A 25642-nucleotide genomic window follows, 5' to 3' on the forward strand; every position below is an offset into this window, starting at 1 on the left:
ATATCTCAGGGCAATAGTCTTGGGGAGTCCTCCAGTCTCAACCAGTCCAGTAGGTCTGTTCTTTTGTTTTAAGAATTTGAGGTTCTGTTCCACATTTTTATCCCATTCTATGAGGGTCCATCTATCCGGGTCCTGATTAGAATGATCAGTAGTGGTCGCCGAGCACCATCTAGTTCTTCTGGTCTCAGAATAGATGAGGCTGTGGTTCATGTGGACTATTTTTCCTGTAGACTAATTTCTCCTTTGAGTCTTTGGTTTCCTTCTTTCTGTTTTGCTCCAAACAGTAGAGACTAATAGTTGTATCTTAGATGGCCATTTGGTAGCTTTAAGAAGCAGACACTACTCACCAAACTAAGATGTGAATAACTTTATGAACCATGCCAGCTGACCAAGATGTTCCATGAGACTATGGTCCTAATCCTTCAAACTCAGAAAACCAATCCCACGAGGTGTTTATGTCTAAGTATCCGTAACTGTGTCCCCGATGTGCTTTTATTATATCTATATATATAAATATATATGAATATATTCATATGTATATATTCATATATATACATATGAATATACATGCATATAGTCAGGTAGATGCATATACAAATGCATATACCTATATATACACACTTATATGCATATACCTATATATACACACTTATATGCATACCTTTACGCATATATACATAAGGAGTCCTCGTGGAACAATGGTCAGCGATTTGAACCCACAAGCGCTCCACGGGAGAAAGAATTGGCAGTCTGTTTCTGTAAAGATTACACCCTTGGGAACCCTGTGGGGAAGTTCTACTCTGTCCTGTAGGGTCTCTATGAGTCAGAATCCACTTGACAGCAATAAGTACACACATATATGCCTGCCTGCCTACATACATACATACACACACATGCATATATTTTTTGGTTGTTTTCACTGTTGTTTCAAAATTATATATGCCATAGCAATTACCAACAGGTCCTTTTTTCTTGTGTAGATTTTACTGACATTATTTACCTTCATCAAACTGTGTACCCAGCACCCTCTTTCAGTGTTAACTTTCCCAACACCAAAAATAACGGGCGTCTACTATCTAGAGAGTGAATCCCCCTCTCCGCCACCCCCATTCCTGATGACCACTAATGTATATTTACTTGTTCATGTCATTTCATAAAAGTGAGAACATACAATATTTGTTTTGTTGTGATTGGCTTATTTCACTCAATGTCCTCCAGGTTCATTCATGTTCCAGGATGTTTTGAGAACTCATTTTTCCTTATCACTGAGTAGAATTCCATTGCATGTACGTACCACGTTTTACGTGTCCATTCATCTGTTGACAGGCACTTAGGTTGTTTCCATCTTTTTGCTATTGTGAATAGTGCTGTGATGAACACAGTTCTGTTCATGTTATTTCTATTAGATCCCTAGGGTATATACCTAGGAGTAGAATTATTGGGTCTTTTGGCAACTCTACCTCCGGTTTTTTGAGGAACCGCCAGACTGTTTCCACAACAGCTGTACCATTTTGCATTCCCACCTGCAGTGGACGAGGGTTCCAGTTTCTCCACATCCCTTCCAACACCTGTCGCTTTCCGTTTTTTTTTTTTTTAAATCTTGTTCATCCTAGTGGAAGTGAAATGATAGCTCATTGTGGTTTTGATTTGCATTTCTCTGATGACTAATGACATTGAGCCTCTTTTCATATGTCTGTTGGCCATTTGAATATCCTCTTTGGTGAAATGTCTGTTCATGTCCTTTGCCCATTTTTCATTGGGTTATTTGTCTTTTTGTCATTAAGTTGTAGACGTGCTCTATATACTTTAGATATTAGACCCTTGTCAGTTATATCATTCCCAAAGATTTTTTTCCCCAGTCTGTAGGTTGTCCCCTTACTCTTTTGATAAAGTCTTTTGATGAACATAAGTATTTAACTTTCATGAGGGTCCCAGTTATCTATTTTGTTTTCTGTTGCTCGTGCATTCATTGTGTTTAATTATCCATCACTGAAAAAAATTAGTTGCCAAAGCTTGCTCCTATGTTTTCTTCCAGGAAGTATATGGCTTTAGATTTAACATTTAGGTCTTTGCTCCATTTTGAATTACTTCTTGTGTATGGTGTGAGGTATGGATCTTGTTTCCTTATGTGGAAATCCAGTTTGGCCAGCACCATTTGTTGAAGAGACAGTTCCTTCCCCATTGAATGGATTTGGCTCCCTCGGTCAAAAATCAATTGACCATAGATGTTTGGATTTATTTCTGGGTTTTCAATTCTATTCCATTGATCTATGTGTCTATCATTAAATCAGTACCAGGCTGTTTTGATTAGTGCAGCTATGTAATATGTTTTGAAGTTAGGAAGTGTGAGGCCTCCCACTTTGTCCTTCTTTGTGTTGATAGTAATTTTGATTTAGGTCAGGTGGGTTATTTTTTTTTTTGAAGAATTAACAGGCAACATTTGATACTGAGCTCGTCTTTCATGAGTTTCTGTTAAATCCAGGGCATCTATGGCCTCTTAAATTGTTTTAGCATTAACCATCATTGCCAGTGTTGCTGTTGTTAGGTGCCATCGAGTCAGTTCTGACTCATAGAGACTCTACAGGACAGAGTAGAACTGCCCCATAGGGTTTCCAAGAAGTGGCTGGTGGATTTGAACTGCTGACCTTTTGGTTAGCAGCCGAGCTCTTAACCACTATGCCACCAGGGCTCCTTTGCCAGTAAGGAGGGTTTTTATTTGTCAGGAGCCCCAGTAAGAAACAACTGGGTGGGCTCAGGACTCAATTCAGCCTCCTCCGGACTTGCCAAGTCATCATGCCACACACACTTGGTTGCTCGGTAAGCCTACTCCAACATCCCCAGCTGGAGAAGATCTTTTGTTTGGCCAGTGTTTTCCATTCACAGTGTTCCCAGGTGGTTATGAGGCTCAATGTAAAGTAGGCAGCTTTCCAGTCCATAAAAATCCACATTTGCAGGGCGTCTGTAGACGGGGGTCCAAAGCCTCCTCTGTGGCTCATACCCACTTTCCACACCAATTGTATAGGGTCCTTTAGCAGGGATACCATCTTTCTATTCCTAACTACGGTAGCTAATTGTTTAGTGTCAGCTGCAGTAAGGTGACACTCACTCCCAGCCAGGTACATTCTATACAGCCATATAAAAAAATATTGAGCCAAGCAGCCCCTTTTTCATTTGGTTTCTGAGCTAGGTCTTTAAAGAGAGACTGGTCTTCAGGGTGAGAGAGGGAACCCCTCACTTCCTCTAAACAAGAACTGACTCCTCCTTCCTGGCCCTCCCCTTTTGCCTTTTTTGGTTTTTATTACTTTAAGAGTGGTTCCTGGCAGGGCAGAGATTAAATGATCCCAGTCACTCTCATGGTGAGACTGTGCCGCCTCTTCCTCTAGAGAATCCCAGTCTCATGTCCCATTTCCCTTAGGAGTTTAAGCTCCTACCTCCTCTCTGCATGCTGTCCTGGTGAGAAGCTGCCATGAGCAAAGCCCAACAAGTGTCTTGTGATTTAGTGTACCCTGCTCCTGACTTGTGGGGGATCCAGGTGGATGGGTTGGCCTCCATCCTCAGGCAGATCAGTGCTTCTGACCCCAAAGGTCAGTTTTAACAATATGGGTTTACTCAAACACTGGTCCTACTGCTTGGCCAGGGTGATGAGGCACAGGCCATTCAGGGTCACTTTGCCAACTGATTGCTCTACTGACTGGGCATACCCCATGTTGATGCCTTAGTCGTCACTGAAACGCCATCCTCGTCACCACTTGTGGTATATTCGAGGATTTGGGGGCTGATCAAGAACCACGAGATGGTAGTATTATTGAACGGTGCTTGGACACTGTTGCATAAGAGGGAAGTTCCAGCAGGAGACCTTCCAGAAACAGCTGCACAGGAACACCACCACAAAGGGGAATAGGGCAAGGGAACTCCTAAGGGAAAAGGGAAATTGGAGAAGGGCCTTTTGTGTCTAGGTAATCTCACTCAGCAGCAAGGTGGGGAGTCTCTGGGTCAGATAATTCTGAAGGACAGCAGCCACTTGAGCTTTTTTAAAAATATAGCCTCAGGGTTAGCCATAGGGTTTGTCTTATCTATGGTTAGCAGATGTTGGCTGCAGTTTTGTGAGACATGCAAAATAGGCAGGCTCTAAATGGCTAAAAATATGCTTATTCCAGCTATATTTAAAGCTGTGGGATGTGTAAGAAGTTTAGTTTGGAGCCAGTGGGCTTTGGGCTAGCCTAGCCTGCTGTGAAGAATTAAACAACATGGAAGCAATATTAGGCTAATACACAGGGGCCACCTCTGGCCCATTTATATAATAAGACATCGACGTATTTATAGAGGAAAAATTCTATGATCATCTAAGTAGGTGCAGTACAAGTGTTTGATGAAATTCAACATATATTCAAAATAAACATTTTTAGCAAACTGGGAATAGACTGGAACTTCCGTACTCCGATAAAGTGTATCTACAACAAAAGCACAGTAAACACGGTGAAATGTAGAAAATTTTTCATTTCAGGTGAGGAATAAGACAAGGATGTCCACTATCATGAGTTCTTAATATAGGATAGCTAAAACAATGTGACACTTGGGACTGCAGGAAGCGAAGTAAATAGAACATTTGTTTTGTCTCTATTGTGGATGAATACCAAAACATTTCTTTGGGCTAGTTTATTATTATGTGGTTGTTTTAAGTAGGGTAACCACTTGTCCCCATTTCACCCGTAAACCAAAAGACCAAACCCATTGCTATCAAGTCGATTCTGACTCATGGTGGCCCTATAGAACAGAGTAGAACTGTCTCACAGGGTTTCCAAGGCTGCAAATCTTTAAGGAAACAGGCTGTCAAACATCTCTCTCCTACGCCGCTGATGGGTTCAAACCGCTGAGCTTTTGTTTAGCAGCTAAGCGCTTAACCACTGTGCCACCAGGGCTCCTACTTTCACCCATTGCCTTGGTATAATTACGAATAATGCCGCTTTATATGCTTAAAACCATTCCAGTTTATACAGTAAATTATATGGTTACAATAGTTTTAACCGATTAACATCAAAACCTGAAGGGGAAATAGTGCCGTTTCGCACAGTCTCGCAAAACAGTGATTAAGAGTTCGGCTTCTAACTAAAAAAGGTAGGCAGTTTGAATCCACCAGCTGCCTCTTGGAGACCCTACGGGGCAGTTTTTCTCTGTCCTGTAGGGTTGCTATGAGTCAGAATCGACTCCACAGTTTAGTTTGGTTGGTTTATTAAGTGTTCCTTCCTTTTTCCTTAGGTTTATTCTATTGCTTTTTCATTATTTTTTTTTAAATTAATTATATCCTGTTGTGTTTTCAGGGAGGGTTTACACATCAGTTTAGGCTCCCATTCAAAAATTTCTTCACAAGTTGTTACAGTGACATTGGTTACATTCTTCATAATGCCTGAACATTTTCATTATTGCCGTTCTGGTTGTTCCGTTTCCATTATCTTGTTTCCGTGGCCCCTTACATTCTCCTCTTTGTCTTAAAGTAATTGTTGACTGTTTGGTCTCATATAGGTGATTTTTTAAAAAGGGGCACAGTACTTATTGGTGATATTCATTATTTTTTGAGCCAATCTTGTTTAGCTGCAAGGTGACATCAGGGGTCACTTCTAGTTCAAGATTTGAAGAGTATATCAGGGCCACAGTCTTGGGGAGTCCTCCAGTCTCAATCAGTCCAGTAGGTCTGTTTCTATTTTTGTTTGTTTGTTTTTATAGGACTTTGAGATTCTGTTCCATATTTTTCTCACATTTTACCAGGGTCCTTCTATAGTGGCCCTAATTAGAACTGTTGGCAGTGGTAGCTGGGCACCATCTAGTTCTCCAGGTCTCAGGGTAGATGAGGCCATGGTTCATGTAGACTGTACTGTAGACTAGTCTCTTCTTTAAGTCTTTGGTTTCCTTCTTTCTCCTTTGCTCCAGATGAGTAGAGACCAATAGTTGTATCTCAGATGGCTGCTGGCAAGCTTTAAGAAGCAGACACTACTCACCAAACTAGAATAGAGAACATAATGAACTATATCATGCCAATTGACCCAGATGTCCCACAAGACTATGGTCCTAATCCTTTAAACCCAGAAATCTAATCTTGTGAGGTGTTTGGTTATGTCTAAAAAGTATCCACAACTGTGGTCCCTATGTTCTTTATTATATATATGGATATATGTCCGTACAGTCGCGTAGATGCAGATACATATACACATCCGTACATCTATATACACACACATATATGCAGTGGTTTAGTGATATGGCTGCCAACCAGAAAGCTGGCAGTTCAAATCCACCAGCCGCTCCTTGGAAGCCCTATGGGGCAGTGCTACTCTGTCCTCTAAGGTCACCGTGGGTTGGAATCGACTCAGCGGCAACTGGTATGTTTGTTTTTTTTTTAAAATACATATATATGCCTACGTACATACGTATATACCTTCATATATATTTTTTGGTTGTTTTTGCTGTTGTTTCAAAATTATATATGCCATAGCAATTACCACACAGTCAAATGCCTTTGCATAGTCAATAAAACACAGGTAAATATCCTTCTGGTATTCTCTGCTTTCAGCCAGGATCCATCTGACATCAGCAATGATATCCCTGGTTCCATGTCCTCTTCTGAATCCAGCTTGAATTTCTGGCAGTTGCCTGTCAATATACTGCTGCAGCTGCTTTTGAATGATCTTCAGCAAAATTTTGCTTGCGTGTGATATTAATGATATTGTTTGATAATTTCCACGTTCGGTTGGATCACCTTTCTTGGGAATAAGAATGAATATGGATCTCTTCTAGTCAGTTGCCTGTACATAGATCAAGAGGCAGTTCAGACAGAACAAGGGGATACTGAGTGGTTCAAAGGCAGGAAAGGTGTGCGTCAGGGTTGTATCCTTTCACCATACCTATTCAATCTGTATGTTGAGCAAATAATCCAAGAAGCTGGACTATATGAAGAAGAACAGTGCATCAGGATTGAAGGAAGACTCATTAACAACCTGTGTTATGCAGATGACACAACCTTGCTTGCTGAAAATGAAGAGGACTTGAAGCACTTACTGACGAAGATCAAAGACCACAGCCTTCAGTATGGATTACACCTCAGCACAAAGAAAACAAACCTCACAACTGGACCAATAAGCCACATCATGATAAACGGAGAAAAGATTGAAGTTGTCAAGGATTTCATTTTACTTGGATCCACAATCAACAGCCATGGAAGCAGCAGTCAAGAAATAAACGACAGATCCGCACTGGACAAATCTGCTGCAAAGGACCTCTTTAAAGTGTTAAAGAGCAAAGATGTCACCTTGAAGACTAAGGTGCGCCTGACCCAAGCCATGGTGTTTTCAATTGCCTCATATGCATGTGAAAGCTGAACAATGAATAAGAAAGACTGAAGAAAAATTGATGCCTTTGAATTGTGGTGTTGGTGAAGAATATTGAATATGCCATGGACTGCCAAAAGAACAAACAAATCTGTCTTGGAAGAAACACAACCAGAATGTTCCTTAGAAGCAAGGATGGCGAGACTGTGTCTTACGTACTTTGGACATGTTATCAGGAGGGATCAGTTCCTGGAAAAGGACATCATGCTTGGTAAAGTACAGGGTCAGTGGAAAAAAGGAAGACCCTTAATGAGATGGATGGATACAGTGGCTGCAACAGTGGGCTCAAGCATAACAACCATTGTAAGGATGGCACAGGACCAGGCAGTGTTTTGTTCTGTGGTACACAGGGTAGCTTTGAGTCAGAACTGACTTGATGGCACCTAAGAACAACAACGATAGCAATTACCAACAGGTCCTTTTTATTGGGTACTTTTCAGTGACAGCGTTTACCTTCGTCAAGCTTTGTACATATGTACACTTCACCGTTTTTTTTTTGCACTTCACTGTTATACACTTTTCACCTAGATTCACCAGTTGTCAAGTTTTTGCTACATTAGTGCCATATCCACTTGCTTCCCTTCCTCTCCCCCTTTCTTTTCCTTCTCTCATTCTTCTCTCCTCTTTTTATGTCACTGTATGTACTCACACACATACACATTGATACTATGTTTATTATTAATGCTGGATTATTTAGATTCAGTTTCAAATATTATGACCCTCTACCTTTTTTTTTTTTAGTTTTTTTTACCATAAGTACTGGAGCCCTGATGGTACAGTGGTTTAAGTGTTTGGCTGCTAACCAAAAGGAAGTCAGTTTGAATCCACCAGTGGTTCCTTGGAAACTCTATGGGGCATCTCTACTCTGTCCTGCAGGGTTGCTATGAGTCAAGCTCGACTTGACAGCAACAGGTTTTGGTTTACCATAAGTACCATAAGTGTGTGTGTATCCTAAGAAGAAAGAAAAAAAAGCAAGCCTCTTGAATAACTACTGTACAATTGTCAAATTCAGGAAATTTAACAATGAGAAAATGCAATCATTTAATATGAAATCTATATTCAGATTTTCTCATTTGTCTCAATAATTTCATTTACAGTTTATTTTTTCTGACCCAGTGTCCGATTAAGGATAGTATTGCATTTAGTTGTCATTTCTATTTACTCTTTCATCTGGAGCACTTCTTCAGACCTTGTTTATTGTTCATGATATTGACAAGTTTCAAGAGATCAGACCAGTTTTGCAGAATGTTCTTAAATTTACACTTGTTTTCTGTATTTTTAAGACTTTTTTCCCCCACTCAACATTTATTGGTATGTATTCATGCCACATTGTATGCTAGGTTCTAGGAGTATAAATAATAAGAGACAGATTTCTTGAGCTCACAATTTCATCAGAGAGACTGAAATCACTGATTTAATGTAATAAGTACAGTAGCAAGTGCGATAACAGGTAACTACGAATGGGTAACTAAGTTGTGTGAAGGCAGTCTTGGGAAAGAAAGAGGGTAATATTTGAAAAATCTGCCTTCCTTTTTACTGGCAACAAATTCTTGAAATAATGCCCTTGAGGTTCTTATGCACCGCCCCCCCCAATCACATATTTTGCCATGCTAGCCTACAGGCTTTGATTTCGTAACACTGAGAGAATGAATATTACAGTTTCCTTAATAATATCTTTCATGTTTGACTGCTTAATTGATAACAATTTTATTTTATTTTTTTCTTTTTAATTTATTTATTGTGCTTTAGGTGAAAGTTTACAAGTTAGTCTCTCACACAAAAAGCCATTCACACCCCACCCTGGACTCCCAGCTGCTCTCCCTTTAATGAGACAGCACATTCCTCCTCTCCATCCTGTATTCGCCGGGCGCGTTCAACCAGCTTCTGTCCCCCTCTTCCATTTCATCTTGCCAACAGACAGGAGTCGCCCACATAGTCTCATGTGTCTACTTGAGCCATGAAATTCACTCCTCACAAGCATCGTTGTCTGTGTTACAGTCCAGGCCAATCCCTGTCTGTAGAGTTGGTTTTGGGAATGGTTCCAATCTTGGGTTGTCAAAGGGTCTGGGGACCATGACCGTCAGGGTCCCTCTGGTCTCAATCAGACTGTCAAGCACAGTCTTTTTATGAGAATTAAAGATCTGCATCCCAGTGTTTTCCTGCTCCATCAGGGATTCTCTGTTGTGTTCTTTGCCAGGGCAGTGATCTATGGTAGCCGGGCACCATCTAGTTCTTCCGGTCTCAGGCTGATGGAGTCTCTGGTTTATGTGGCCCTTTCTGTCTCTTGGGCTCATATTTACCTTGTGTCTTTGGTGTTCTTCATTCTCCTTTGCTCCAGGTGGGTTGAGACCAATTTATGCACCTTTGATGGCTACTTGCTAACGTTTAAGACCCCAGATGCATCTCACCATAGCGGAATGCAGAACGTTTTCTTAATACATTTTGTTATGCCAGTTGACCTAGATGTTCCCTGAAACCATGGTCCCAAGACCTCCATCCCTGCTACTCTGGCCTTCAAAGCTTTTGACTGTATTCAGGAAACTTCGTTTTTGCTTTAGTCCAGGTGTACTGACTATCCCCGTGTTATGTGTTGCCCTTCCCTTCACCTAAAAAAATTTTTTGTCTACTGTCTAGTTAGTGAATATCCCTCTCCCTCGCTCCCCACCCTCGTAACCATCAAAGAATATTTTCATCTGTGTTTAAACTTTATATTTCTTATAATAGTGGTCTCATATGATATTTGTCCTTTTGCAACTGACTAATTTCACTCAGCATAATGCCTTCCAGATTCCTCCATGTTATGATGAAGTGTTTCACAGATTCATCGTTCATAATCACTGGGTAGTATTTCATTGTGTGAATGTACCATAATTTATTTATCCATTGAAGGGCACCTTGGCTGCTTCCATCTTTTTGTTATTGTAAACAGTGCTTCAATGAACATGGGTGTGCATGTATCTGTCCATGTGAAGGCTCTTTAGGGTATATTCCAAGGAGCAGAATTGCTTGGTTGTATGGTAGTTCTATTTCTAGCTTTTTAAGGAAGTGCCAAATTGGTTTCCGAAGTGGCTGTACCATTTTACATTCCCACCAGCAGTGTATAAGCGTTCCAGTCTCTCCACATCCTTTACAAAATTTATTATTTTGCATTTTTTGTATTAATGGCAGCATTGTTGGGGTGAGATGGAATCACTGTAGTTTCGATTTGCGTTTCTCTAATAGCTAATTCTCTAACAGCATTTCCTCAAGTATCTGTTAGCAGCCTGAACGTCTTCTCTGGTGAAGTGTGTGTTCATATCCTTTGCCCATTTTTAAATTGGGTTATTTGTCTTTTTGTTGTTGAGTTTTTGCAGTATCATGTAGATTTTAGAGATCAGATGGTGATCGGAAATGTCATAGCTAAAAACTTTTTCACAATCTGCAGGTAATCTTTTTAGTCTTTTGGTGAAGTCTTTGGGTGAGCGTAGGTGTTTGGCTTTTAGGAAATCCCAGTTATCTACTTCTCTTCTGGTGTTTGTACATTTTTAGTAATCTCTTGTGTACTGTTTCTGCCATGTATTAGGGCTCCTAGCGTTGTCCCTATTTTTTCTTCCATGATCTTTATATTGTTTTAGATTTTATATTTAGGTCTTTGGTCCATTTTGAGTTGGCTTTTGTGCATGGTGTGAGGTATGGGTCTTGTCTCTTTTTTTTTGGCAATGGATATTCAGTTATTCCAGTACCATTTGTTAAAGAGACTGTCTTTTCCCCATTTAACAGACTTTGGGCCTTGGTCAAATATCAGCTTCTCATATATGGATGGATTTATGTCTGGATTCTCAATTCTGTCCCATTGGTCTATGTATCTGTTGTTTTAGCAGTACCAGGCTGTTTTGACTCCTGTGGCGGTATAATATGTTCTAAAATCAGGTAGTGTGAGGCCTCCCACTTTGTTTTTCTTTTTCATTAATGCTTTACTTACCTGGGGCCTCTTTCCCTTTCATATGAAGTTGGTGATTTGTTTCTCTATCTCATTAAAAAATGTCACTGGTATTTGGATCGGGATTGCATTGTATCTATAGATCGCTTTGGGCAGAATAGACATTTTTATAATGTTGAGTCTTCCTAGCCACGAGCAAGGTATGTTTCTCCACTTATGTAGGTCTCTTTTGGTTTCTTGCAGTTGTGTCTTATAGTTTTCCCTGTATAGGTCTTTTACATCTCTGGTTAGATTTATTCCTAAGTATTTTATCTTCTTAGGGGCTATTGTAAGCAGTATTGATTTGGTGATTTCCTCTTCGATGTTCTCTTTGTTGGTGTAGAGGAATCTAACTGATTTATGTATGTTTGTCTTATATCCTTATACTCTGCTAAACTCTTCTATTAGTTTCAGTAGTTTTCTTGAGGATTCTTTTGGTTTTTCGGTATATAAGATCATGTCATCTGCAGAGACACTTTTGCTTCTTCTTTGCCAGTTTGGATGCCCTTTATTTCTTTATCTAGCCTAACAGCTCTGGCTAGGACCTCCAGCACAACGTTGTATAAGAGTGATAATAAGGGGCATGCTTACATGGTTCCCGTTCTCAAGAGGAATGCTTTCAGTCTCTCTCCATTTAGGATGATGTTGGCTGTTGGCTTTGTATAAATGAACTTTATATAATGTTTAGGAATTTTCCTTCTATTCCTATTTTGCTGAGAGTTTTTATCATGAATGGGTTGTTGGACTTTTCTACATCAATTGATAAGATCATGTGGTTCTTGTCTTTTATTTAATTATACGACAGATTACATTGATTGTTTTTCTAATGTTGAACCATCCCTGTATACCTGGTATGAATCCCACTTGGTTGTGGTGAATTTTTTTTTTGATATGCTGTTGAATTCCACTGGCTAGAATTTTGTTGAGGGTTTTTGCATCTAAGTTCATGAGGGATATTGGTCTATAATTTTATTTTTTTGTGGAGTCTTTACCTGGTTTTGGTATCAGGGTTATGCTGGCTTCATAGAATGAGTTTGGGAGTATTCCATCCTTTTCTATGCTCTGATATACCTTTAGTGGTAGGTGTTAACTCTTCTCTGAAAGTTTGGTAGAATTCTCCAGCGAAGCCATCAGGGACAGGGATTTTCTTTGTTGGGAGATTTTAAGTTATTATTTCAATCTCTTCTTTTGTTATGGGTTTATTTAGTTGTTCTGCCTCTGTTTGTGTTGGTTTAGGTAGGTGGTGAGTTTCTGGAAATTTGTCCATTTCCTCTAGGTTTTTATATTTGTTAGAGTACAATTTTACATCACATGATTCTTTTAATTTCGGTTGGGTCTGTTGTGATATCACCCATCTCATTTCTTATTTGGGTTATTTACTTCATCTCCTGTTTTTCTTTTGTCATTCTGGCCAATGGTTTATCGATTTTGTTAATCATTTCAAAGAACCAGCTTTTGGTCTTGTTAACTCTTTCAATTGTTTTTTTGTTTTCTATTTCATTTAATTCTGCTCTATTTTTTATTATTTGCTTTCTTCTGGTGCCTGAAGGTTTCTTTTGTTGATCTCTTTGTATTTGTTCAAGTTGTAGGGGTAATTCTTTGATTTTGGCCCTTTCTTCTTTTTGGATGTGTGCATTTATTGATATAAATTGAGCTCTGATCACTGCTTCAGCTGTGTCTCAAAGGTTCTGATAGGAAGTGTTTTCATTCTCTTTGGATTCTGTGACTCTCTTTATTTCGTCCTTAATTTCTTTTGTAATCCAATCGTTTTTGAGCAAAGTGTTATTCAGTTTCCATGTGTTTCTTTTCCCTACCTTTTCTATTATTGACTTCTAGTTTTATGGCTTTATGGTCAGAGAAGATGCTTTGTAATATTTTGATGTTTTGGAGTCTGTTAAGGCTTGCTTTATGGCCTAATATGTGGTCTATTCTAGAGAATGTTCCATGTGTGTTAGAAAATAAAGTATACTTAGATGCTTTTGGGTGGAGTGTTCTGTATATGCCTATGAGGTCAAAGGTCAGGTTGGTTAATTGTGGCATTTAGCTCTTCCGTGTCTTTATTGAGGTCCTTTCTGGATGTTCTGTCCTTCACTGAAGGTGGTGTGTTGAAGTCTTCTACTATTATTGTGGTGGTGTCTATCTCACTTTTCAGTGCTGTTAGAGTTTGTTTTATGTATCTTGAAGCCCTGTCATTGGGTGCATAAATATTTAATATGGTAATATCCTCCTGGTATATTGTCCCTTTAATTATTATATAGTGTTCTTCCTTGTCCTTTGTGATAGATTTAAGTTCGAAGTCTGTTTTGTCAGAAATTAGTATAGCCACTCCTGCTCTTTTTTGAATGTTGTTTGCTTGATTTATTTTTTTCCATCCTTTGAGTTTTTGTTTGTCTTTAAGTCTAAGGTATGTCTCTTGTAGGCAGCATATAGATGGATCGTGTTTTTTTTTTAATTTATTCTGCAACTCTGTCTCTTTATTGGTGCATTTAGTCCCTTTACATTCAGCATAATTATGGATAGATATGAGTTTAGTGCTGTCATTTTGATGTCTTTTTTTGTGTGTTGTTGACAGTTTCATTTTTCCACTTTTGTGCTGAATAGATTTTTCTTCGTAAATTGTGTGTTCCTCTTTTTCATTGTAGTTGATTTTGTTTTTGGCGAGTCTTTATATTTTTCTTGTTTTTTATTTTGATGTGTTGGATTGTTAGTCTTCTTTGTGGTTACCTTAATATTTACCCCTATTTTTCTAAATTTAAACCTAACTTGTAACTCCTTATATTGCCTTGATTTCCTCTCCATATGGAAGATCTGTGACTACTTTATTTAGTCTCTCTTTGTTGATTTAATGTTGTCATCTTTTACATAATGCCATCGCTCATTCCCTGTTTTGTGCATTTTTAGAAAATCTTGATTTATTTTAGTGATTTCCCTCTCAGGGTTGATATCTGGTTACTCTGTCCTGTGTTCTAGTTTTGGGTTGACATCTAATATTCTTGATTTTCTATCCAGAGAATTCCCTTTAGTATTTCTTGTAGTTTTGGTTTGGTTTTTGCAAATTCCTTAAGCTTCTGTTTATCTGGAAATGTCCTAATTTCACCTTCATATTTGAGAGACAGTTTTGCTGGATATATGATTCTTGGCTGGCAATTTTTCTCCTTCAATGCTTTCTATGTGTCATCCCATTATGTTCTTGCTTGCACGGTTTCTGCTGTGTAGTCCGAACTTATTCTTATTGACCCTCCTTTGTAGGTTACTTTTTATTTATCTCTGGCTGCACTTAAAATTTTCTCTTTATCTTTGGTTTTGGCAAGTTGTGTGTATGGGGTTCAATGAGCATCTTGGATAGATATCCTTTCATCTTTCACAATATCAAGGAAGTTTTCTGCCAACAAATCTTCAACAATTCTCTCTATTTTGTTTTATCCCTCCCTGTCCTGGTACTCCAATAACTTGTAAGTTATTTTTCTTGATAGAGTCCCAAATGATTCTTAGGGTTTCTTCATTTTTTTAAATTCTTTTCTCTGGTTTTTCTTTCAATATATTGTTGCCAAGTGTTTTATCTTCAGTCTCACTAATTCTTACTTCCAGGTCCTTGATTCTGCTCCACTGACTTTCTACTGAGTTGTCTAATTCTGAAATTTTATTGTTAATCTTTGGAATTTCTGATTGCTGTCTCTGTGTGTATTCTTGCAGCCTATTAAATTTTCCATTATGTTCTTTAATAATCTTCTTAATTTCCTTGACTGCTTTATCTGTGTGCTCCTTGGCTTGTTCTGCATTCTGCCTGATCTCCTTCCTGATATCTTGAAGAGTTCTGTATATTAATCTTTTGTATTGTACGTCTGGTAACTCCCAGAATACATCTTCATCCGGAAGATCCCTTGATTCTTTGTTTTGGGAGTTTGTTGAAACTATCATGGTCTGTTTCTTTATGTGATTTGATATCGACTGTTCTCTCCGAGCCATCTATAAATTATTGTATTAATTTATTTTATGTTTGCTCACTATATCCTAGCTTCTTGCTTTGTTTTGTTTTTATATATCCAAAAAGGCTACTTGAGTGAGCTAACTTGATTATTGGAGCCTTTGAAGCACTAATGTCCTGTTACCAGATGGCTAGAGCTGTTACCAGGAGTCCATTTGGTATTCTTGTATAGATTCAGCTCAGGTGTCCTGGTAGTCAGTCACCTAGTGTGTGGTGCAGTCTCTCACCTAAGATCCTAGAGGAGCAGTGGTGATTGGTGTATGCATAGGTTTCTGGTAGCAGCAGGGGATCACACTCTGAGGAAGGCAGGGGGCTGACAACCTTCCCCCAAGTGTCTCTGAGAAGCCACATCCCTTTTCTCTAGAGTGGTCTGGTGGGTGGGCTCTGATTTTAACTGTAAGAACTGGTAGGCACCACTTATCCTTGGATCCCTGTCGCAGGTGACTAGGTAGTGTGGTTGGAGCCTCCAATCCTCAGGTGCCTGCCGTGGGTTGGTAAGTGCCCTGTTTAGTAGGCAGAGCAGTATCGAATGTCAAAAACCTGCCTCTCCCACCACATAGCTGAAACAGCTATAGTCAGACCTTAAACAGATTCACCCTTGCAATATAAGAGCCAGATCCTATCTTGTGAAATGGAGCCACCTGGATCTATGCAGGGGTGAAAGACAGTCTGTGGATTGCTTGTGCCTGGACTAGAGCTGCTCCTGCTCTGAGTTATCAGATAAGGGGAGTTGGCAGAGTATTTTTTCCCCGTTTGTTAATTTATTCCTTCTCCAAAGCCAGGAGAATGGCTCAGGGAGCGTAGCATGACTGATTTCAGGCCCAGAGAAATCAACTGTTAATGACGCTGGCTGGGGCAGAGGGAGGAGGGATCAGATAGATAGAAGAGAGTTCTTTCAAAAGGAGAAGCTATTAGATCCATGTTGTAAATTAGACAAAATCACTTATCTCGTGCTGAGAGCACTGTTTTATCTCAGATTCCGGAGGCCTGTGTAGATTGCGTGCACTGGCTGGGTCCCCGCCTTGATCACCCCAGTGGGTCAGGGCTGCGTCCCTGCACTTGCCTAAATGCTAAGGGCAGCCTTGCTGCAGTCACGCCACAGAGTCAGGGATGCACCCCTTCACTTGCCTTCTTTCGCTGAAGCAGCTGCGGCCTCGAAAACTACCATCAGCCCCTCCATAGTCACAACAAGGAATAGGGGCTGAGGCGCTGCTGTGGACTCAGCAACTCCTCGCTGCTTCTGCACTGTCTCCCCCTCCCCTGTCACTCAGTTCAATTTCCTATCTTTGCCTTTGATGCTCAGGGTTCCCAGCTTGTCATATATGTAATTGAGTCACTTGTTTTTTCAGGTCTTTGTCATAAGAGGGACCACCAGAAGCATCTGACTACCCTGCCATCTTGGCTGCGCCCCCCACATAATCACCATTTAATTTTTAAGAGCTCAACCTGGAAGCTGATCAACAGGAATTGGCTTTTCAAAATACTGGAGGTGATTGTGGTGATGGTCTTGATGTCACAGAAGGAATTCTACCAAATCTACAGCCTCTGAAACTGCCAGAAGCAGGTATGTCATCCATCAAGAATGCAAAGTATTGGAGTTTCTGCTTTCTACATTATTATATCTGTAATAATGTAGAAGAAACATTATTGTCACTTTAGTAAAAATTTACATATAAAGATTCTTTAAAAGGTAGTTCAGACCCCCTAGTGCCCACCTTATAGACTGAGATAGAAATGAACTGGGTAAAATCCATATTGAAATATAAAATATGAAAGCAATTTCCTATTTTTAGGTATAAGTCATTTAAAAAGAGATAATATTATGTATTAACAAATACATGATTTTCAGATCTTTTTATAAAGGTCTCCTTTTAACAAATACATAACACATTGTAATAAACATCAGTTTAAATTTTGATGCTGCCCTGGTGTGGCTTAAAACTCTTGTGACCATATAATTTATTGTACAACCTAGAATGTTTTTAAGCATGTAAAGAGGCATTATTCCTAATCACACAAGGAGTGTGGGTGAAAACTATAGGGTTGTTGTTAGTCGGAATTGACTCGATGACAATGGGTGATAGGTAAAAATGGCAACAAATGATTACCCTGTTTAAAACAACCATACAAGGGCTAAACTAGCCCAAACAAATTTTTTTTGCACTTATTCACAGTAGAGACAAAAGAAATGTAATATTGGCCTTTCCATTTACTTCATCTAAGCAGTTGCACATGTGACATTATTGTATTAAAAAAAAAATAGCTATCCTATATTCAGGCTGTCATTTCAAGTCAAAACATTTAAATGATGCTTTTTAAAAAAATTTCTTTTGTTTCATGTTTTTTGGGACAGTAGTTGGATTTTTACTAAAAGTATGCACAATTTTGACTTCATATTGAAAAAAAAAGTTGCTGTCAAGTCTATCCTGACCACCTTAAATGGGTTCATTTGACTTAATCTGTCCTGAACTTGAACAGTCTCTTACAGCACTTATACCACTTATAAGAGTGGTGTGTTTAAAAATATTATTAAAAGCCACCACATAGATGAACCTGGAGAGCATTATGCTGAGTGAAATAAGCCAGACACAAAAGAACAAATATTATATGATCCCACTTATATGAAATATCTAGAATACGCAAATCCATCAAGACAAAAATTAGAAGTTGCCAGGGGCTGGGGGGAAGGGAGGAATAGGGATAATACTTATATATTAATTTGGTGGAGTAATTACCCATACTATAGATTGTTGTTGTTGTTAACTGCCCTTCAGTTGGCCCCCAACTCATGGCAACCCCCGTGCATAATGGAAGGAAATTCTTCCCGGTCCTGAGATATCCCCATCACTGGTTTTGTGATCCATTCTCTGATTTTCAGAAATAGATCACCAGGCCTTTCTTCCTAGCCCATCTTAGCCTGGAAGCTCAGCAAGAATCCTGCCACTGAACCACCAATGCTGCGTATCTGTATTATGGATGTTATTGTTGTGTGTGTCAAGTCAGTTCTGACTGATAGGAACCCTAAGTGACAGAGTAGAACTGCCCCATAGGATTTCATAGGCTGTAATCTTTACCGGAGCAAACAGCCATATCTTTCTACCGTAGAGCAGCTGGTGGGTTTGAATTGCCAACCTTTCGGTTAGCAGCTGTGCATTTGACCATTGTGCCACGAGGGCCCCTTATATTATAGATAAAACAAACAAACAAAGCAAAACAAACAAAAAAACCCCAAAAGACCCAAACCCACTGCCATCAAGTCGATTCTGAGTAGAACTGCCCCGTAGGGTTTTCAAGACTGTAAATCTTTACGGAAGCAAACTGCCACATCTTTCTCCTGCAGAGCTGCTGGTGGTTTTGAACCTTTTGGTTAGAAGCTGAGCGCTTTAAACACTGCACCACCAGGGCTCCTATATTATAGATAGAATATGTAAATATTAGTATGTAAATATCATTAAAGGCAGTACAATACGTTAAGCAAGTTTCATAAAGTACAATTTTGGTACTATTGAAATCTGGACAGTGTGTGAGAGATTGGCTACAGATGAGTTTCTAATGTTGTCTTAGTTATCTAGTGCTGCAATAACAGAAATACCATAAGCAGATGGCTTTAACAATGAGAAATTTATTCTTTCACAGTTTAGGAGGCTAGAAGTCCAAATTCAGGGCACCAGCTCCAGGGGAAGGCTTTCTCTCCCTGTCGGCTTTAGGGGAAGGTCCTTTGTTATCAATCTTTCCCTCAGTCTAGGAGTTTCTCAGTGCAGGGACCCCTGGTCCTAAGGACACGCTCTGCTCCTGGCTCTTTTTTCTTGGTGTAGGAGGTCCCTCTACTCTCTGCTCACTTCTCTCTTTTATATCTCAAAAGAGATTGACTCAAGATACAACCTAATCCTGTAGATTGTGTCCTGCCTCATTAACATAAATACTTCTGATTCTGCCTCATTAACAGCATAGAGGTTAGGATTTACAACACACAGAGTAATTACATCAGATCGGAAAGTAGAGGACAACCAGAAAATACTGGAAATCATGGCCTAGTGAAATTGAAACATATGGGGGAACACAATTCAATCCATAACAAATGTGTTATTAATGACATGTTTTTTCTTTATTAAAAATAATAATTATAAAGCATAATCAGGCAATGTTTAAGCTCTGGAGATTCAACAAGGAATAAAAGTTACTGCTTTCATGGAACAAAAATAAATATTTATTGTTAATATACCTAAAAGTCTGCATTTAAAGTCTATGCAGAGGTTTAACTGGATCTAAGTCAAAGAGGTTACCTTTAGGGCTTTGGTTTTAGTCCATTTTATAAAATATAAACTGTAATATCTCTTGTATACCTTTAGTGTCACCTAAATAAAATTCTGCTTAGTAATGTGTCCAATTGTTTTGTTTATATTATAGGTGATGGGTAACCATAAATTTAAAAGAAGACAAGTTGACAGCGTGCATGCTGTCCTTATGTTGGAAATTTGACTGTTAAAATCTCTCAATAAAGTTTAATAATTTTCTGTAAAGAAGTCTTACACATGTTTTATTAAATTTATTCCTTGGTATTTGAGGCTATTGAAAATTTTACCTTTTAAAATTTTTATATTCTAGCTATCAGAGCTGGTAAATTTATGTAGACATTTTTCGGAATTGATTTTTTATCCAACACTCTTGCTAAATATACATATTAATTCCAAAGGTTTATCTCTAGATCCTTTTTGATTTTCAACATGTATAATCATATCATCTTTGAAAAATAAGAGTTTTATTTCTGCCATTTTAAACATTATACCTTTTATTTCCTTTTTCTCATTTTATGGCATTGGACAGAAGTACCCCCTGCAGTTTTGAGTAGAACTGGTGATAGTGGACATCCTTGTCTTATTCCTGAAAATGGAAAATTTCCACATTTTACAATGATGTCAACTGCCTTTTTTTTGTAGATACACTTTATCAGAGTTGTTGTTGTTAGGTACCATTGAGTCGGTTCCAATTCATAGCAACCTTATGTAAAACAGAACAAAACACTGCCCGGTCCTGTGCCCATCTTCACAATTGTTATGCTTGACCCTATTGTTGCAGCCACTGTGTCAACTCATTGAGGGTCTTCCTTTTCTTTGCTGACCCTCTTCTTTACTAAGCATGATGTCCTTCTCCAGGGACTGATCCCTCCTGGTAACGTGTCCAAAATATGTGAGACAAAGTCTTTCCATCCTAGCTTGTAAGGCGCATTCTGGCTGTACTTCTTCCAAGACAGATTTGTTCATTCTGTTGGCAGTCCATGGTATATTCAATATTCTTCACCAACACCATAATCAAAGGTGTCAATTCTTCAGTCTTCCTTGTTCATTGTCCAGCTTTCTTATGCATATGAGGCAATTGAAAACACTATGAATTGGGTCAGGCACACCTTAGTCCTAAAGTGACATCTTTGCTTTTCAACACTTCAAAGAGGTCTTTTGTGGATTTGCCCAATGCAATGCATTGTTTGATTTCTTGCTGGCTGCTTCCATGGGCATTGATTGTGGATCCAAGTAAAATGAAATCCTTGACAACTTTAATATTTTCTCCATTTATCATGATGTTGCTTATTGGTCCAGCTATGAAGATTTTTGTTTTCTTTATGTTGAGGTGTAATCCATACTGAAGGCTGTGGTCTTTGATCTTCATCAGTAAGTGCTTCCATATTTGTGCCTATTCCAAAGAAGGGTGAACCAACAGAATGTGGAAATTATCGCATAAGTAATTATTGCATAAGTAAGAAATTATCGCAAAAGTAAAATTTTTCTGAAGATCATTCAAAAGTGGTTGCAGCAGTACATCAGCAGGGAACTGCCTGAAATTCAAGCCAGATTCAGAAGAGAATGTGGAGTGAGGGATATCATTCCTGATATCAGATGGATCCTGGCTGAAAGCAGAAAATACCAGAAAGATGTTTATCTGTGTTTTATTGACTATGCAAAGACATTCAGCTGTGTAGATTATAACAAATTATGGATAACATTGTGAAGAATGGGAATTCCAGAACACTTAATTGTGCTCACAAGGAACCTGTACATAGACCAAGAGGTAGTCATTCTAACAGAACAAGGGGATACTGTGTGGCTTAAAGTCAGGAAAGGTGTGCATCAGGGTTGTATCCTTTCACCATACTTATTCAATCTCTATGCTAAGCAAATAATCAGAGAAGCTGGACTATATGAAGAATGGGGCATCAGGATTAAAGGAAGAGTCATTAACAACCTGTGATACGCAGATGGCACAACCAACCTTTACCAGAGTAAAGCAAACCAAAAAACCAAACCCACTGCCATTGAGTCGATTCCAACTCATAGCGACCCTGTAGGACAGAGTAGAACTGCCCGATAGTTTCCAAGGAGCGCCTGGCAGATTTGAACTGCTGACCTCTTGGTTAGCAGCCATAGCACTTAACCACTACACTACCAGGGTTTCTTTTTATCAGACGAGGGGAATTTTAGTCTATTTCTAAATTGCTAAGATTTATCTTGAATATATTAAATTTTATTAAACACTTGTACTGCTACTATTGAGATGATCATAGGATTTTTTCCATCCATTAATTTGTTAAACTACATCAGTTAAGATTCTTTGTTACATCTTTGAGCCCCCATTTGCATCCTTACATTCCCCTAGTTCTTCAAAATAAAAAATCCCCAAATGGCAGGGGATTATAAACAGCAATTATTTCTTCCTTTTACAGAGGTTTAAACATATTACCTGATCCAAAAGGACTGAAAGTCTGTGGTTCAAATAAAAAGTGAGACTAAATGTAGGGTATCCCAATGTGTCACAGTATTTGTGAAAGACCCGAAGTTGAGGAGCTGGCTGAAAGGATTAGACCTAAGTAGAAGAAAAGGAAGGAACCTTGGTGGTGCAATGGTTAAGTGCTCAGCTGCTAACCAAAAAGGTCAGCTGTTCGAACCCAGCAGTGGCTCTGCGGGAGAAAAAACCTGGCGATCTGCTCCCATAAAATTACAGCCTACAAAACCCTATGGGGCAGTTCTACTCTGTCCTTATAGGGTTGCTATGAATTGGAATTGACTCCACAGCACACAACAATAGGAGAAAAGGGAAAGGAACCAGGAGAATTTGCTGAGGCTAAATTACATGGGGACTACCTACACTATCTCCTTAGAGGTTATGGCATGAAAGAGCTATGGGTTTCAATCCTGGCCCTGACACATACTGGTTGTTTGATGGTAGGAAAGGCACTTAACATTCTTTGGACCTTTATGCCCTGAAATAGAAACGACAATATTTATGCTGTTACTGCTATGAGGGATAAGTCAGATACATGAAGTAGGCATTACAGTAGAAACGGATTTGGTTAATTAGTTATATTCTATTTGTTTCATTTAAAGTTTTGATTTTTTTTCATTTCATTTACCTTTACAACTACATTTCTAGCAAGTGATACTGCTTTTGAATTTTAAGTAAGGCTATCAAGTTAACTTTTTAAAGTGAATTTGAATTCAGAAATGGATTTGATTTAAATAAATATGTTAATTAAATAACAGTGTGGTTGCTATCAGACGTGGCATCGATTCTAACGTTGGTTTGTAAATGACAGAGGCCTGGCAAAGGCTGTCCTAAGTAGTGCTATGTGCTGAGAACTGTGCTCCTTTCTGTGTGTGATGCCAAGAAAAGTAAGTCAATATTCTGATCATGTAACACCACAACTCAGTACAAGAATCTGTCAAGTGGTCAGGCAGCCCCTAAGGAGTAGTGCAGTGGCTAACGGGGCCACAAGGATCACTACTGCAGTGGCCAGTTTGGCTTGTCGAGCTTCCACAGATCCTGCTGGTAAGTAGACCATGAGTCCAAATGGATTCAAACAATTTATTACTTACAATGATGGCAAAAGCATGGTGTCAACTCCCTGAGTTCCTCATTCCACCGTATGACCCTGAATTGGAGGTGCTCAAAGACAGCCGAGGTGGTGGGTCACTCTGTTGTTGTGGAGCCCACACCTGTACCCAAATGTAAGGCCAGGTGGAACATCTTGTTTTCAGCTTAAACTAGGGCGATGGGTGAGAAAGAGCCTGGTGCCACCCCGCAGCAAGATAGGGAGGAAGTAACGAATCACCTCTTGGCAGCTCCTCACAGGGCTTCTTACTTCCCCTTGTTCCAAGAGGAATCACAGTGTATTCTTCCAGTACCCAGGTCAGACTGCAGTCAAGCATTGCCTACATGGCCTGAGTGGGGACATGCAAAGCCACCAGGGCACCATGGCAGAGCCGCTCCCATACAGTGTCTGCCACAAAAGAAATGGCCCCACATATGGTGCCTACAAACATAACATCTACAACACTGATTCCAAAATGGAAGAGATGCTTTTCTTGCCAGGCCTGTTACAAAAGATTAATTAAATAATTAATCAGACATGCATTGATGCTTATACCATGTTTCAGGAAATATCTGAGACACTGAAAATGAAAAGACAATGATACGTGGTGCTTGCCATAAGGGGTATCACACACTGGTGGAGCAGAAAGACACGTAAACAGAGTAGTTGAAATATAAGGAGAAACACAGGCCAGCGACCCAGAAGAAAAAAAGTGAATGAGTAGCCCAGGAGCAGGAGAAAAACAAGAAGAGAACTCTCATTGTGAGAGCAAAAGATGTCAGCAAGACTTCACATATTCACTGATCACTGGGTTCACAAACTTGATTCTGAGTGATTTATACACCTCACACTTAAAAAGTAAAACAACCAGATTGACAGTATTGTGTTAATTCAAAAAGTATTTACTGGGGGGCCTGGTCTATGTTTTTTTTTTTTCTGGTCTATGTACTGGTTAAGAGCTGTGGCTGCTAACCGAAAGGTTGGGAGTTCGAATTCACCAGGCGCTCCTTGGAAACCCTATGGGGCAGTTCTACTCTGTTCTACAGGGTTGCTATGAGTCAGAATCGACTTGAAGGGAACGGGTTTGGTTTTTTTTTTTTTTTGATTAGTCTGTTCATCAGCCCCTTTGTATATGGAAAGACTTCAGTGAATTAGCCAATGCAGCCCTAACTGAGCGCTGATCTGAGAAAGTAGCAGAGTCCCAAGATTCATTATGAACGTAAGAGTAGGTATGAATGTTAAAGCTTTACTGCCAATCTACCAAAATATTTTTTAAAGTGGGCTGTACCATTTTGCCTTCCAAACCGTAGTTTATGAGGGTTCCATTTGGTTCACATCTTCAGAACACTTGGTATGGTCTGTCTTTTTCGTCATGGTAATAAATGTGCAGTGTTATCTCATTGTGGTTTTAATTTATATCTTTTTTTTAAATTAATTTTTATTAAGCTTCAAGTGAACATTTACTATTCCAATCAGTCTGTCACATGTAAGTTTACATACATCTTACTCCCTTCTCCCACTTGCTCTCCCCCTATTGAGTCAGCCCTTTCAGTCTCTCGTTTCATGCCAATTTTGCCGTCTTCCCTCTCTCCCTATCTTCCCATCCCCTCTCCAGTCAAGAGTTGCCAACAAACTCTCCAGTGTCCACCTGATTTAATTAGCTCACTCTTCATCAGCATCTCTCTCCCCCCCGCTGACCAGTCCTTTTCATGCCTGATGAGTTGTCTTCGGGGATGGTTCCTGTCCTGTGCCATCAGAAGGTCTGGGGAGCATTGCCTCCGGGATTCCTCTAGTCGCAGTCATACCATTAAGTATGGTCTTCTTATGAGAATTTGGGATCTGTATCCCATTGGTCTCCTGCTCCCTCAGGAGTTGTCTGTTGTGCTCCCTGACAGGGCAGACATCGATTGTGGCCGGGCACCAACTAGTTCTTCTGGTCTCAGAATAATGTAGGTCTCTGGTTCATGTGGCCCTTTCTGTCTCTTGGGTTCTTAGTTGTCGTGTGACCTTGGTGTTCTTCCTTTGCCTTTGCTCCAGGTGGGTTGAGACCAATTGATGTATCTTAGATGGCAGCTTGTTGGCATTTAAGACCCCAGACGCCACATTTCAAAGTGGGATGCAGAATGTTTTCATAATAGAATTGTTTTGCCCATTGACTTAGAAGTCCCCTCAAACCGTGTTCCCCAGACCCCAGCCCCTCCTCCGCTGACCTTTGAAGCTTTCATTTTATCCCGGAAATCTCTTTGCTTTTTTTTTTTTGTCCAGTCCAATTAGACTGACCTTCCTTGTATTGAGTGTTGTCTTTTCCTTCACCCAAAGCAGTTCTTATCTACTGATTGATCAATAAAAAACCCTCTCCCTCCCTCCCTCCCTCCCCCCTTTGTAACCACAAAAGTATGTGTTCTTCTCCGTTTTTTCTATTTCTCAAGATCTTATAATAGTGGTCTTATACAATATTTGTC

This window comes from Elephas maximus, chromosome X, assembly GCF_024166365.1.
Source record: "Elephas maximus indicus isolate mEleMax1 chromosome X, mEleMax1 primary haplotype, whole genome shotgun sequence".
Lineage (NCBI taxonomy): Eukaryota > Metazoa > Chordata > Mammalia > Proboscidea > Elephantidae > Elephas > Elephas maximus.